General features: G+C 39.0%; 1 protein-coding gene across 15 annotated transcripts in view; it reads right to left on the bottom strand.

Annotated features, from left to right (window-relative positions):
• LOC118700163 (poly(rC)-binding protein 3-like) overlaps positions 1-14,508 on the bottom strand; it is a 500,974-nt gene that overhangs the window by 210,007 nt on the left and 276,459 nt on the right. Inside the window, exon 4 of one of the 15 annotated variants that reach the window (XM_036404537.2) lies at positions 13,575-13,629. The exons of the other annotated variants lie outside the window; for them this stretch is intronic. The gene's annotated coding sequence lies outside the window, so the exon portion shown is untranslated. The remainder of the gene's footprint in view (positions 1-13,574; positions 13,630-14,508) is intronic. 15 annotated transcript variants of the gene reach the window in all.

The raw sequence follows: 14,508 nt of genomic DNA, 5'->3' as shown, positions 1-14,508 counted from the left end.
TAATTCAACAGAGTAAATAAAGTAGATTAAGGGAGGAGTCGACTAAAACTTTTGCATATTTGGTATACATTTTGATTTTCTCTAAATGACATAGTTTCAGAGAGTTAGTACTGTACGTCAACTGATAGTACTGTACATCACTGAACAAGACATGATAGTTATCATTCAGATTAGACAGTCTCTGGTGTGGGCACTGGGCATCTGAAAGGGAACCTGAAGCAGGGAATGTGGGATATTATGCTGAGGGTCATGAAGAATACAAAGGCCAAACCAGCCTTGGATTTCCAGGCCTGGTGTTTCTTCCACTGTCTCTGAATACTGGGCAATGTTCAGTAGTATGGAAAGCTAGATGCTCAAAGACAGCTACTCTCTCACCTATGATTAAAAAAACCACATAGTACTTTTTGCTTCTGACAGCTGATTTCAGACTGAAGGCTGTGTATTTTCCCCTTGATGAACTGCACCTTGAGTAGGATTTGAAACATGATTTTGTGTTTGTTTAAGTGGAAGCAGTGGACCGCAAACACATCTGTCCTTTCCTTCAGCAAAGGAACAGCAAAACCTTCATTAATCAATACAATAAATTTTAAACACAGACTCTATTAACTCAGAGTAAATGAGCTACATGATTACATTCAACTTGGAGGTCAAGCCCAAGGGGATTTGTCAGAGTCCACTTCATAGCAGGCCACCCTTCTGCCCTTCTGCCACACTCTTTCCCCTCCCCAAATAAAGCGCAGAAAGAAATGGGCACAGACCAAAGAAGAGCCAAAACATGAAGTCCATGAGTAATTAATCTGGATTTTGGTGAACTAACTTCTATCTTGAGGCTTGTGGGAGTAGAGGAATTCACCCTCATATGAATAAATAACTTTTTCCTCACATGTGTAATGCATCCCCGCATTTACAGAAAAAGAAGCATAGGAACATAGTAAAAACAACTGTAAATTTTCCAAAACATAATTACTTACAGAAATTACATACTTACTTACAGAAATTCCTTTAATACATTTTCTAGCAAACTTGTATGAAATAATATACATATTCACAAATGCAATGAGTACATTTCTCACATTTAATTAGCATGGCAGAATTTCTGCACCAATAATTTATCTGTGAAAATTATGTTAAAGATTTTGCAGATGATATGAAGACATTATAGTAAGAAACCCCTAGCAAAAAAAATGAACTAATTACATAATGAACCTTGAAAAATCAAGTTCTCACTTGGTACGTCAGTGGTGGTATATCAGATATCTACATCAGCAGCACCCAAAAGCAGTAATCTGCTCTATAAACACTGGTGATTACACTTAATAACTAGGTCTTAATTTTGCTGAACTGACTCTCTAGGATTAGGTGTCTTCCAACGCCTCCAGTGCTTGGAATGATTCATTTATGTCAAACCAGGACAGGTAGCTCCCTACAGCATATATTTTTTTTTTTAAAAGTGTACTGCAAATCCATACTGCAAGTCTTCCTTGCTCTTCCTTAGCCTATAGGCAGCTTTTAATGTCAATATATGTCTATATGTCTCTTACCCCAGCATATGTGGGAGTAAATAATTTTCTAATACTCAGTGGAAATTGGGGGAATCTCTGCCCACATGTACATGCTCCACACCTGAGATGACAAGGGCTGACCCACCTTTACCTGTTGTGCACACCAGCAAAAGCAGCTCTCTGGAGCAAAACACTTGTTACTGGAGTCCCACATCTGCAATTTTCCCAATTTGCAGCTTTTCACTTCAGAGTGGCCCTGATCTGATTCCACTAGTTGAATATGTTTTTTCAGCTGGAACATAATACGAACACCTCTGGAGAAAATCTTTGTTTCCTCCCAAGAAACCATCTCACATGTTCTGAGACAGCAAACCAAATCATAGTGTGTAAGGATAGTTGGTAGAGTTGCATTGAAAAGTGCCCTCCTAATTTGAACTAAAAAGTTAATGTAGACATACCCCCTCTCACCAAATCATGCTTGTGCTACAGGGTGAAATTCTCTTTCCTCCATCTCACTTTTCTCTTTCCTCCATCACACTTTTCAGGAAAGCTGAGGAGTTACACTGCCAGAGAAATTTAAATGCAATCCCCAAACTTCAGCAAATATATCACTTCCATGTGTAGCTGCCTCTCCCACAAAACCATGGTTAGAAAGTTATGGACTTTTTCTGAGTGGCCTTCCACAGAGGCAAAACCCTACGCTAATCCAGGATGATGTGAGACGAGGTTTCTAAATATGTGTGTTCTGCAAAACTGTTTACTTGCAATATACACTCAATGGTAAAGATGATTTTTTTCAATTAGTCATGACTAGTTTGTGGGTCAAGGTCAAACAAATTTAGAACAGATGTTTGCATGTGCTTTTGCCTCCTTACTCTGATTGCAAGCTGATTTACACCAGGGCAAAGACTGGAGGGCCTGCTGGAAGCTCCAGCAGATCCTTGGGTCTGTGAAGCAGACATGCCTCACTAGTGCAGATAGCTTGCAGCCAGTGTGAAAAAGATTCAGTGCTCTCTCTGATTCTGCATATTTTAATTTGATTTAATACTCTTTTAAATATAGGAATTATTTTTAAAATTATATATTCACACAACTGCTCACAAATTAAATAGCAAGACCTTCTCCATGGGAGAACAAGGAAAACTATGAAAAAAAAAATCAATGAAAAATTTGATCTCCCTTCATGGAATTAGCACTGAAAGAGGCAAAGCAGTTTGTGATTGATTTAATGTGCCTTAAACTGTACTGTGTAGAGCTTTGGAATGAGATTCTATGTGAATTTAAGGTGTTTTAAGTTACATAAATTGACAATTGTAAATACTTCATAGAATATGGAGATGGGAAGGACTCAGTGCTCTCATTCACCTTATATCAGCGTTCCCAAAGATAAAGAGCTTATTATTCACTAAGTTGCCTTCAAAGAAAACATGTGTGCTAAAATAAACTATCTCTACACATCAGAATGAATTCACAATTGACAGAGGACAGCAATATCATACCACACCACTGCCACAGAGCTCCAGTTCTGGCATAGTTCTGACCCTCTAGGAAGGTACAGGAAATAGGTCTAAGAGCAAAATAGCTGGGAACGAGTGTGCCTCCATAAGGAGCACATTTTCTTTCAAGGGCTGTAAAAATTTCTCTCTATCCAGATCTTGTTCTGAAAGTGACAAACAAATACTTGTCTTCCTGTCCCTTCCAGAAAGAGTAATCACTGTCATATTATCATGTTGCTGCACAGGCACCAGTCATTTTTGTCTTTTAGATTATCTTAATATACAGTAGAATTAATTTAAATCAACATAAATTGTTCCTAATCTGCACTTGGTGCTGTTATGCCTGTTTTCAGCCTAGAAAGAAGAGTTTTTCTTAAAGTTTGTTTGTATTTTGTTGATCAGATGAAAGATGCTTACTTTCCTCTGTCTCATCTTGCCTGCCTTGTACTTGTAAAGGACATTTCCCCATCTCTGTAACAGCTCCAGCCTTCAGCTACTTCCTCAGCATTCACATAGTTATTGATTTCTATCTATAGCTGCTTGCCAGTATTACACATAAAAACATAGCAGTAAAAGAGAACCATAAGATGCTGAACTGAAATCCTGCAGCAGAAGTTAATTAGGAAAAATTCAGAGGGTGATCTAAGGAATTTCAACATACTTATATTTTTACTTCTTGCTTCTTCACTGTCTGCAATAGCCCCTTACAAAACTCTTCATTCAAACCCTAGAAAAATCCTATGCATGGTTCTCAAGGAGATTTACTAAGTGCATGCCTGAAGTTTGGGAAGGCAGAGTCACAACTGTATGTTGCCTTTGTTTTATCTCTTCCTGATACTGATAATAAATATATTTGCATTAAATTTGAAGCTTTTAAAATGGGCTTTTTTATTTTGAAGTGTTTTCTTTCTACTTATTCTACTTTCTCAGTAAAATTAGGAGCTCCTTGGAAATGCCAAACCCTCCTTTTGGCATGCCTATTATGCTCTTTCAAACAGCTTTAATGCCTGTTTTAGAAAAGTATCAGGAAATAACCAAAAATGGAGTGCTATGAGTGTAACCTCACCACTGTTCAAAGTGCTTAAGCCATCAATATGACCTTCAGTGTAGCTCATTCTTGAAGCATTTTTTGCCATTGCTCATTCTATTTAAAAAAGCACAGGAATATGTACAGAAATTAATGTTATGCTGTGCAGCCAACATTTGTAGAAAAATTAGAGAATCTGCCATGCCTTGATTTATTGTCCAATGTCATGGATTGACATAATCCAGGTCTCTAAACAGTCTAGAGCAAGAGATAAGCATCTATTTCAGAATACAACAATAACTCCCTAAAATTTACCCTCTTCTCTTATTTCATCCCCATAAAGTCCAAAAGAGAATGCCAAACAGGAAAAAGAAAAACAATATGAGCGTGTGTTACCTAGCTAGGAATCCTTATCTAAATGCAATTTCCCCACGGACTCTCTCAGTCTTCAACGTGACTGCTTGTGCTATTTTCAAAAATTATTATCTTTTAATGAAAAAGAGCCAAAGCACTACAGTCATGCAATGGGAAATCCCACTGTGCAGGTGTTTATAAACAAAAAGACCATTTTGGCACTGAAGGCTTTATGACTGTTCCCATTGTTCTAATTCACTGAACACTTAAACTTTATTATGCAGCTGGCTTTATAGAGCTTCTGACTCATCACTGCTCTTCTTACTTCTTGGCAACCATTTAAAGAGTAAAGTTTGACCCTTAATCACATGTGGGAAAACAAGGACCTGCAGAGTGAGTGTCTGAAAATAATGTGTTACCAGAAGTTCAGAGACATAATCCATTAGGGCTCAGCACTGAGAAGCAGCAGGCACTGCTAGAGCAGCTACTCTAAAGAGATAAGATAAAGATATAAAACAAAGATAAGCCCAGAGGCACATTCTAGGGCTGATGGGCAGCTGCAGGAACAGAAGACAACAGTGATGGCAAGAGAAGAAACCAAAGATGGGAAGACAAACTAAGAAAAGAGGTGGTGAAGAAAGGGGCTGAAGACAATGTAGAGAAGAAGCAGCTGTGAAGCTGTGTGAGTGATCTGAGGAAAAGTGATGGAAAAGCAGATGCAACATGGTTGAGGAATCAAATTCTGATGGAGGTAAGCACAGCCCTTCTCAAAGAATGCAAAGGATCTTGGTGATAACTGGACCATACTGAAAAGATGCATCAGATTTCTGAACCTAAAGTAGTTCTGGAAGAGAGTGATGGAAAGAAGGCAAAAGGACTTGTGATGTATCAAATCGATTATATCTGTAGATCTAGCAGATCTGAGAAGCATTGAGCCATGCCACGATTAGCTCCAAAGCAGCTATCATGACAAGAAAGAATGAAATGGGTGCCTTTGAACTCCTCAATTTTTCAGAAAGCTATCTGATCAAAAGTACCAAAAACTATGCCACTGCAGTCAAGGCAAATCTCAATCCCAAGCTCAAAATGAGCCATTCTGCACCATTGTCAGCCTCTTCTTTCCAGGGTGTAGAGCAGGATTTTAAAAGGATGAACAGTACTGCCTCCTAGAAAGGTAGTCTAAAGCCTCATAAGAAGGTAGTCTAAACTCTTTGTTTCCTGAAATGCTTGTTTCCTGCTTTTCATTTCCACTGTGGTAGTGCCTCAAAGTGTTACCTTACTGTAATAAAGACTAAAAATCATATGCTACTGATTCGTATGGGAGAGAAGAACATACCTGAAGTAAGTGTGACAAGGTCACCAAAACAGAATGTGGCAGGAACTTCAGATTTAACAGCTGTATAGTCAGTATTTTGCAAGACAGCAAAGCTCTGAATTCTCTAATTTAGACTTAGTGTTGGATTAAAATCCATTTTACACCCGCAGTTTCAGAAGCCCTAGCAAGGTTTTATCTGCTACTTATAATTTGATTTACATAGCAAACATGTGCTAAAGATTACTGAAAAGGTTTCTCGCATTGATAACCTTAGTGAAAATAATATCCAGGGAGCAAACCAGAATTTTACAATGCAGACTCACATGGATGATAGAATTTCTTTTAATGTACTTAACCAAAGTAAAGCTTGGCAGTAGTCCCCTGCTAGAATAAAACTTTAACGCATGAAAGCTGCCCACGTAGCTGAATAGATGGAAATCTTTCATACTGGTTAAATAATATATGCAGCTTCATGCAGAGCAATAAAGTGACTATCATCAGAATTTCATATTGACTATGGAGAAAAAAGGAAGTAATGGGCCTCATTTATTCCTAGTATGGTTTTATTATCTACAGTAAGGTTACAGCTTACAATATAGTTTGGAGGCTTCAGTATGTCAGCTTTAGTTTGACTTCTCCTTTTCTGACTATCTGGGCTTTGATTTGATACCCCATTATAATTTCATGTACTCAAAAGGATTGCCTTACAGGTCCTGAGGTCCAAGTGGTAAAGTAACATCAGGAACTATCGAGTCAGAGGGATCTTTGTATTGGCTTCGAGTTCACATAGAGGTGTTAGCACTGTGCTCTCTATTAGATCAGGCAGTTCAGATTAAGTTTATTCACATTCAACCCTCACAAAAGTTGAGTAGGGAGACTCACAACACACAGAGGCTTTGTCTCTTAATAAAATACTCTGTGAAGAAAAATGCACCCTCCTACCTTATTAAGCTAAGTATCATACACAGAGTAACAAAACTATAATAAGATAAGATTTAGTATACCAACTGGTGGGTGCCTACAAAAATGAAACTAGATATTTCAGCTGGTACCTGATAGACTATCAGCCATTCATGTCTTCCCAACAAACACTAAAAGACATCTGAAAGGAAGAACTTCCCACATGAAAATTTTGTCTTTTGAAAAGAGTAGTGCTTTGGTTTTGATTCTTAACTTCTTTTATTTCATTGCTACAAGCTTCTCCAGCTTCATAGAGTGTCTGTTATCCGAGGCAAGAATTCAGACAAAAGGTTCATGCCAAGATTGATGTCTGAAGATCGTGAATACTGGAAAAATGTTCATTTCAGAATGTCCCCATTTTCATCATGGAGAAAATGGAAGATAATCTTGAATTCCTGAAATAGGTGAAGATAAAATTAGGGATCTCTGCTTCCAAGCAAGCAGTGAAGGAAAAACAATCACAACATCTTGCATGCACACGGCTGGTGTCTAGCTGTCTGTAAAAGAAAAGGATGTACTGCAGCCAGGATTTGCAAACACATTGGCATAAATCCCCCTTCTGATTTTTCCACAAAACAGAAACAATACAAAGTGGCATCACAAGCTCTTCTACAGTGCCTGTTATGTTAATTTTTGAATACCCCTCAATCCTTCTCTCTAAACACTTGCCATCTGTACTAACCCCATCTTGGTGGCATGTACGTGCGATATTCCAGGAGTGCACACAGTGCTGAAATAAGGTTTCTTCGGATAACAGCTGTGCTATACAGCTCTCTCTGAGTCTGATCACAGCTGTAAATGCATTCAAGTGGAGAAGGATGCCTTAGTTCAAGGTTTAGCTCCTCTGGTGTAATCTTTGGTATAGATGTCCCTGTAGTTTCATGGTTTATTTTATCTTGCATTAACATGTAAGCCAGTAGCCATAAAAAGATATATAACAATGGAACCAGTAATATAAAACTAGTTGTCATTTGGCTTCATGAAACTAAATAAAGCGTGATCAGACAGTTCTGAAAGAATCACAGTCAGAGACAGCAAAGCCCAGAATCAGCAACTGAAACACGTCTGAATAATTTTTGGATTGCGTTGCATTGTAGCAGGTGAGGATCTATTACACAGATTTATTGGTTCACATTTACCCCTGATATAACTCAGTTAAAACAAGTGGTGGAACAAAAGGAATAGCTTTAATATATTATGTACTAAAATTTTTTTATAGCTTTGCTGAGTGAATAAATTATGATAGATAGGTTCTATTGTCTGCTATGGCACTTATTTTCTGCATTGCATATTTGTATTCACAGCAAACATACTGAATGTGTTTAAGAGAAAGCAATCATAGAGTTGCACACTAAGTTATATATCCAGTGTGAAAATTAAAACAAAAACAAACATATCCCAAAGGATATAAATGCTTAGTCATGATCTTATAAGCAAAAGAAACAAATTGACCAATGTTTCTAAACAGAGAATATGATCTCTTGCAGTGTTCCCACAGACTTTTTCTGTGGGATTAAAGTGCTGAGGTTTAAGATATTACATTCTTGGACATCCACCCTCTTAGCAATTACTGTCTTCACAGCAAGGACAGCAGAAACAGCATGCAAAAAAAGGCAATGGCTCTCTGGATACTGCAGTTCACAAGTTCAGTAAATTAGTTTAAACTACACTCAGTCTTTTGGATTTAGCTGCAGCATTTGACCAGTCCTCAGCAGGATGCTGAGGAGAACAGAATTCCCTTCTGCCACCCCACCACGTACCTGCCGATCTCTCTCGGCTCAGGCTGTGGGCACCTGGAAGCAGTAATGTCCTTACTGCTGTAGCTTAATCCAGCTCAGACCATCCCTCTGAAGCCTAAGGTCTCTGAAAACTTCCCCAGAGGAGGAATAAAGGGTTTTACAACACATTTATATTGTTTGCTCTCACAGTACATACAGGTGAACTTTAATGATCTCCAACCCAAAAAAAGTTTAAGCATCTAAATTTAGAGAGTTCACGGAGCTTAGACAAGGTGTGAGACGCTCTGAAGATCCCTTAGGCAATAACATTTTGCAGAGATTAGATAAGGAATCTTAATACTTCTCTGCTCTCCTTACCAAGGAATAAATCCCAAAAGAGTAGTGGCAAGGTTTTCTTTCACCACAGACCCCTGGGATCTTGCACTAACTCAACACTCAACATGTTGGCAGAAACTGTACATATTTTGATTTGAAGCCAAATCTTATACCCAAATAAAGTAATCTGGCTCACTGCTTTGCTCCAGTACAGAGAAGCCCACTCCTTGTGGCTCCACAGGGTGAGAGAGACAGTAAGAGACTCCCTTTCACTTCTACAGGAAGAAAAGTAGGGACATAGCTATGGTATGTTCACTGATATAGTTTACCACAGGGTGTCCTGTAGTACTGCACAACCATGTGACTTTTATTGCACAGGGCAGACAAATGCTAGCTGTTAAAATATGATTTCAAAAGTATTACTAATTAAGCAGGTAATGAAAATTTGCTCAGAGCAATTCTCCTTTGCCACAGATAAGAATTCAAGCCCTCCTGCTTTCAGTCCAATTGAGAGAGGCATGATTTTTTTTTTTCTTAAAGTGTGAATTTAATAGTTCATTGCACTACATTAAAACAAACTCAGACAATATCATCAGTAGTACTGTATTTTCATATGTAAAGCTCTTGTGCTCAGATAACCACACACACCTCTAAAAGCACTACTCCTTAAAATACACTTTGCACCCTGGGATAACAAAAATACAAAGGTAAGGAAGGTAAAAGTGGGGGAGAGGGGACAGACAATGGAGGGACTCCAAGGAAAATTTTTCTTCCTTTTTTTACTCACACATATATACAACCCACTCTGCTGCTGGATGACATTCTGCTTTTCAAGCAGATAACCTGCAGGTTAGACACATACAAATACAGGTTGTTATTATTGTTCGAGCTGCAGTATACTCAGGAATGGACTTGCACCCTAGTGTGCTGACTGGATTACTAACAGAATTTATTTTTTTTTAAAATGTTTCTGTCCCAGTAGACCTTCACAGTCCTGTAAAATTACAGAAAGGTCAAATCTTGATAGTAAATTGAACCAAACTCCTTTCTGGTTTCAAGTCATTTGGAGTGTTTTATATTACACCCTTGTGTTCTCTGTAGTTTCTTTCAGTCACAAAAGCATTTGGCAATCTCATTATAAACAGTTCAGAAAAATTCAAAATGCAGGAGCATAAATTACTTTAGATACTCTCAACCTTTAGAGAGAGAAGCAAGAAGAGGGGAGAAAGAGGTAACATGAATGTGAAAAGGGGGACAAAGTAAAAGGACTAACAACATTTTACTGACAAACTTTTTTCAGGCATCCAAGTTAGAAGGAAAGAATAAAAGAGAATTTCTCAGGAAGTTCAGCCTCTGAAAAATGAAATGAGAGCCATGATAGTGATGGAAATCACCTTCTTGGGCAAAATTTGCCACATTACCTTTAGGTGCAAGGAATAGGTCCAAGATAGGTTGGGCTGCTGCATCTAAGCCTGTTTTTATCTTACTCCTGGTGAATAGTACATGCTAAACTTGTCAGCCATGTATGTCCTCCATGCAATATGTTCCTGAGAGATGCACAAGAAGGCAGAGAAAGTTCTCAGAGGTGATACTGCAATGCAGAGGAAGAGATAATGAACAGCATTTTTCCCCCAGAAAACATAAAAATGCTCAAAAGGCACGAATACCAAATTCTGACACTCCCAGATGCCAGAATTATATTGACATAGGGAAGTGATTGCTTCATTTTTTCAGTTATGAGCTTGAACATTTAGATTCTCTATGTTTTTGATACAGCTGAGACCAAGCTACTGAAATTCCACCAGACTTCACATACATCGTCCATAACACTGATTTTATTAATCCTATCTTGTATTTAAAAAGCAGTCTCACTAATGAGTCCCTCTTGAAGTAGGAGTTCCATTTTGGAGTAAATTGTAAAAGTAACAGGTAGCTATTACTAAAGGAAGAATTTTCAACACAAAAAGGCAGACAAATGAAGAAAAATTGCTCCCACAGGCACAGAGAGATGAAGAACTGACTGCCATTGCAAAAAAGTTTTGGAAAAACAAGGGTCTTGGTGAGTCATGTTTTTCTCATTCCAGCTCCATGGCCAAAACAGCATGTCTTATTTTTCTTATAATCAGATAAGTAAGCAAATCAGGTAAATGCTCATCTAGAAGTTGCCATCTCATTCCATCTCCCCACATCCCATATCTGAGCAGTGGTAAGTATGAAAAAAATCATAGAATCATAGACTGGAAAGGATCTAATTCCAAGCCCCTTGCCTGTGGCACGTTCTCTCATTATCTCCCTTTTTTTTCACTTATCGAGGTACATTTCTCTGAGGAATGCCAAACAATGTGTTTTGCACCTTTTGAACAAAAGTAATAAAGTGACCTATCTTTACTATAAGCTCAGAGTTACAAGTGACATTGGCCACCACTAATACAGAAGAAAGAAAGAAATATGTATGAATGTTGCCCCGTCTTGGCTGCTTTTGATATTTGAATGCTGAAGATGCTACCAGAGATGATCCAGTTCACATCTGTTAGTGAAATAGAGATAGTAATAATATTTCAAAGCAAGTTCCAAACCCAGAAAAGTGAGGGAAACCAATCTGATACAGTGCACTGGAGTGTCTCTCCTGTGGCTCTGGATGTCACAGGAGCAGCAGTTCATTACCAGTATCATAGCAGGAAAGCCTACAGAAGAGGATCACAAAGGAAGGATAATTTTTTTTTACAACTGTAAACCAAAGCATGAAGACATGGCCTAACAATATGTTGCTAAACCACTCAGAATGCTTGGTTTGCACACACAGAGCAGATCTGAGTTTAGCAGCCTCTCCCTGGATTTGTTACACAGATCAAAGACTTGTAAGTACAAACACAGAGCTTTGAAAAACAGGTTGGTGGATGTGATGACATGGCACTTCAAATCAGACCAGGAGCGTTGACCTTGGCCCATCTGATCTGCAGGTATGGATACCTTCTCTTAAACTCTGGTGGTAGTATCAGGTCCTTTGGATCCAAACCACAGAGGCAGAGCACAGACACACACACAGATGTAGATGCACACGCAGTGGGTGTTTGAACAATAATTTACAGGTGAGTGATGAGCAGCACTCATCAGAGTGAGCGAGTGATAGAAAACAATCTTGTGACTACTACCTGCTTTAGGTGCTTCACCTGAGAGACCACTGGCTGAGTTAAGAGAAGTAGCAATTACTCAGCCAGCAGTGGGAAAAGTGGGAAAGAAAGGAGAGAGCAGTGTAACTACTTCATTGAGGACATGAAGAGCTTGGGCAGGGGACTTCTGGATTACACTGTGCTGGCCTTTTGTGATTAGTGACAACTCCTGAGTGTCATTAGTTTTCCTAAGAGCAATAGGGAAACATCTCGCCAATATTTGCACAGTTACAAATAGGTTAGGCTTGGCTGTGGTCTAACAGTCAGCACCAATGTATGTAGCACAGTTGTCGTGCACTAGATGCTTCAGCACTCAGATCATAATTTGAGAGATGGGACCCTAGAAGTGAGGTCAGTCTGGAAACAAGGATGCTCAAACCTCACTGCTCTCAAAAGTTTAAGATTTTACTTCCTATCTCTCCTCCCCTTCTTTCATCTGCTATTCCACAGCCAGTCCCAAGACTCTTCTCCTTTCCTTGGACTCTGCCTGTCTACCTTCCCTTTGCTGAGTGAATTTCCTGACAGGTCAGAGAAACAAAGCATTTCCGGGAGAGGCTGACCGGGCACTAGAGCTGGCCCAAGGTACAGAACAGAACTGTGTTACCAGGACAGCCAGGGAAGATGATGGGAAGAGGTACAATACATCCTTTCTCAGTGGCTGTGGGAACTTGTTAGATCAGCTCAAGGCTTATTTCTGTTCCCACCTTCAAATATGCTCCCATTATAATGTAAGGGTTTGACTTGTGTCACTGAGTTGACCCTGTTTGAGGGCTCCAGAGCAGGTGATGCCTGGTTTTAAGCAAGTGGAAAAAGGTCAGGAGAGGGCTAGTAATCCGTGTGTCTGGGCATGAATTTAACATGCAGCATAAAGAAAGGTACCCTAATTCTAGCAGGGACTAGAGATACATGCAGAGCTAATGGGAGAAATTCAGACTACATATGTATATCTGTACAAGAAACTGATCATATATATCTGTACAAGGACTGATCAAGAAGTGGAGGAAAGAGATGAAAGTGTAAAGGAAAACAGCAAAGAGAAAAGCATTACAACAGTGTAAATACACACAAAGGGGAAAGTAGAAAGAACATCTGAAAACTAACCTTTGTGTACCATGAAGCTTTTCCCACCAAAGTAAACTTTCAGGTGCTACTGCCCTGCCCTCCTTCTTCCCATACCAGCACCAGCAGTATGATGAACCTGAACAAGGATTGATCCAGCTGAAAAGTGAGGCCACCCCCTTCTTTAATTTCAGCTGGATCCCTCCCTGCATCTAACTGACCATATGGCAGTGTGATCAGCAATGGTGTTAGTGCAGTGGCAGTGCTTAGATGATTCAGAGCACCAATCACCCTGCTACCCAGCACAACCCTGCAACACATCCACAGCACCAAACTGTGCCCTCTGTCCTGGACTCCATAAGGCAGGTGTTTGAGTCTGGGAGACGTGGCCAGTTATGGAGTAGTGGCTCTCTGCCTTGTTGCCACTTCCCACTGACTCATTAAGAGATAAGGAGAAAGTTGCATTTAATTATTTTGCTTTTCATTTTCATTCAGAGCAAACTGTTCTAATTAGGAAACTGAAGCCAAAGGATGAAATGGAAAGCAGTACATAGGCATGGTGTGCTTACACAGCTGTCTACTCTAGGAAATAAGAATAAAACTGATGTCCTCCAGAATCTTATCATCTTCTACTTACCTACATGTCAATAACTGAATCCCTTTAAGGCCACAGAAACTTGGAATAAGCAAGGCTAGAGAAAAAAAAAAAAAGAAAAAAAGTATGCAAATATAAAAGGCTAACATTTCACTGGTTTTGTGAAACAGGTCTTAAATAAGTAACTTTTACAAGACTTACTGGAATTTTTAATGACTTCAGTTAAGGGAGATACTGTTCTTGCAAGGGGTATTTTGAGAGACAGGTAGTTACAGCGTACAGGAGGTATCTGAGCCACTGATCCAGAACCATGGACTGAAGGACACCATATCCCTTCATGTAAAACACAGCTTCAGCATCTGGCTCCTGATGGCAACTCATTTACAGAGCAGTAGCTCTGATGTCATAATTACAACGTTAACAGGTAGCAAGCTATTAAAATGTAGAATTAAAATAAATGTGACTGATACCTAAAGATTATTTCTCAGATGAAATACAAGGGAGAAATATTCATGTTTCAGTAATTACAGTGACATTGTATGAATAGCTTTCCTCAATTAATTACATACATTCTAAACCAAATAAAGCTTTAATGTGGCTGGTGACAGCAAAGCTGAATATGGTCTTTTTTTGCCTAAGGAATAATGGTTCTGTTCACATACTTGGCACTTCTGAAAGGAAGATGAATTCTGGCAAGCAGATCTGTTTTCCTTAACAGATGTTTCAAAATATGGTAATGAGGTGTGGGTTTCCTAGGCTGTCAGCTGGAATTCAGTAAGCAGGAAACAGGACAAAATGGATCTGACGCAATTAGTCTTTTCACTTTAAACCTTTAAAGACTATGTTAGATTTTATATTAATTTTACAAAACACTGCTTGCAATGAATTATGTAATACTACATGCACCTCTGCTAATGCAATTTACTCTGAACCTTTCCTTCACTAATTCATAACTATGTGTGACAGACATCATATC

The sequence above is a fragment of the Molothrus ater genome, chromosome 1 (genome assembly GCF_012460135.2).
Source record: "Molothrus ater isolate BHLD 08-10-18 breed brown headed cowbird chromosome 1, BPBGC_Mater_1.1, whole genome shotgun sequence".
NCBI lineage: Eukaryota > Metazoa > Chordata > Aves > Passeriformes > Icteridae > Molothrus > Molothrus ater.
The sequence above is the reverse complement of the archived record's forward strand: the minus strand, read 5'-3'. Positions and strand labels throughout refer to the sequence as shown.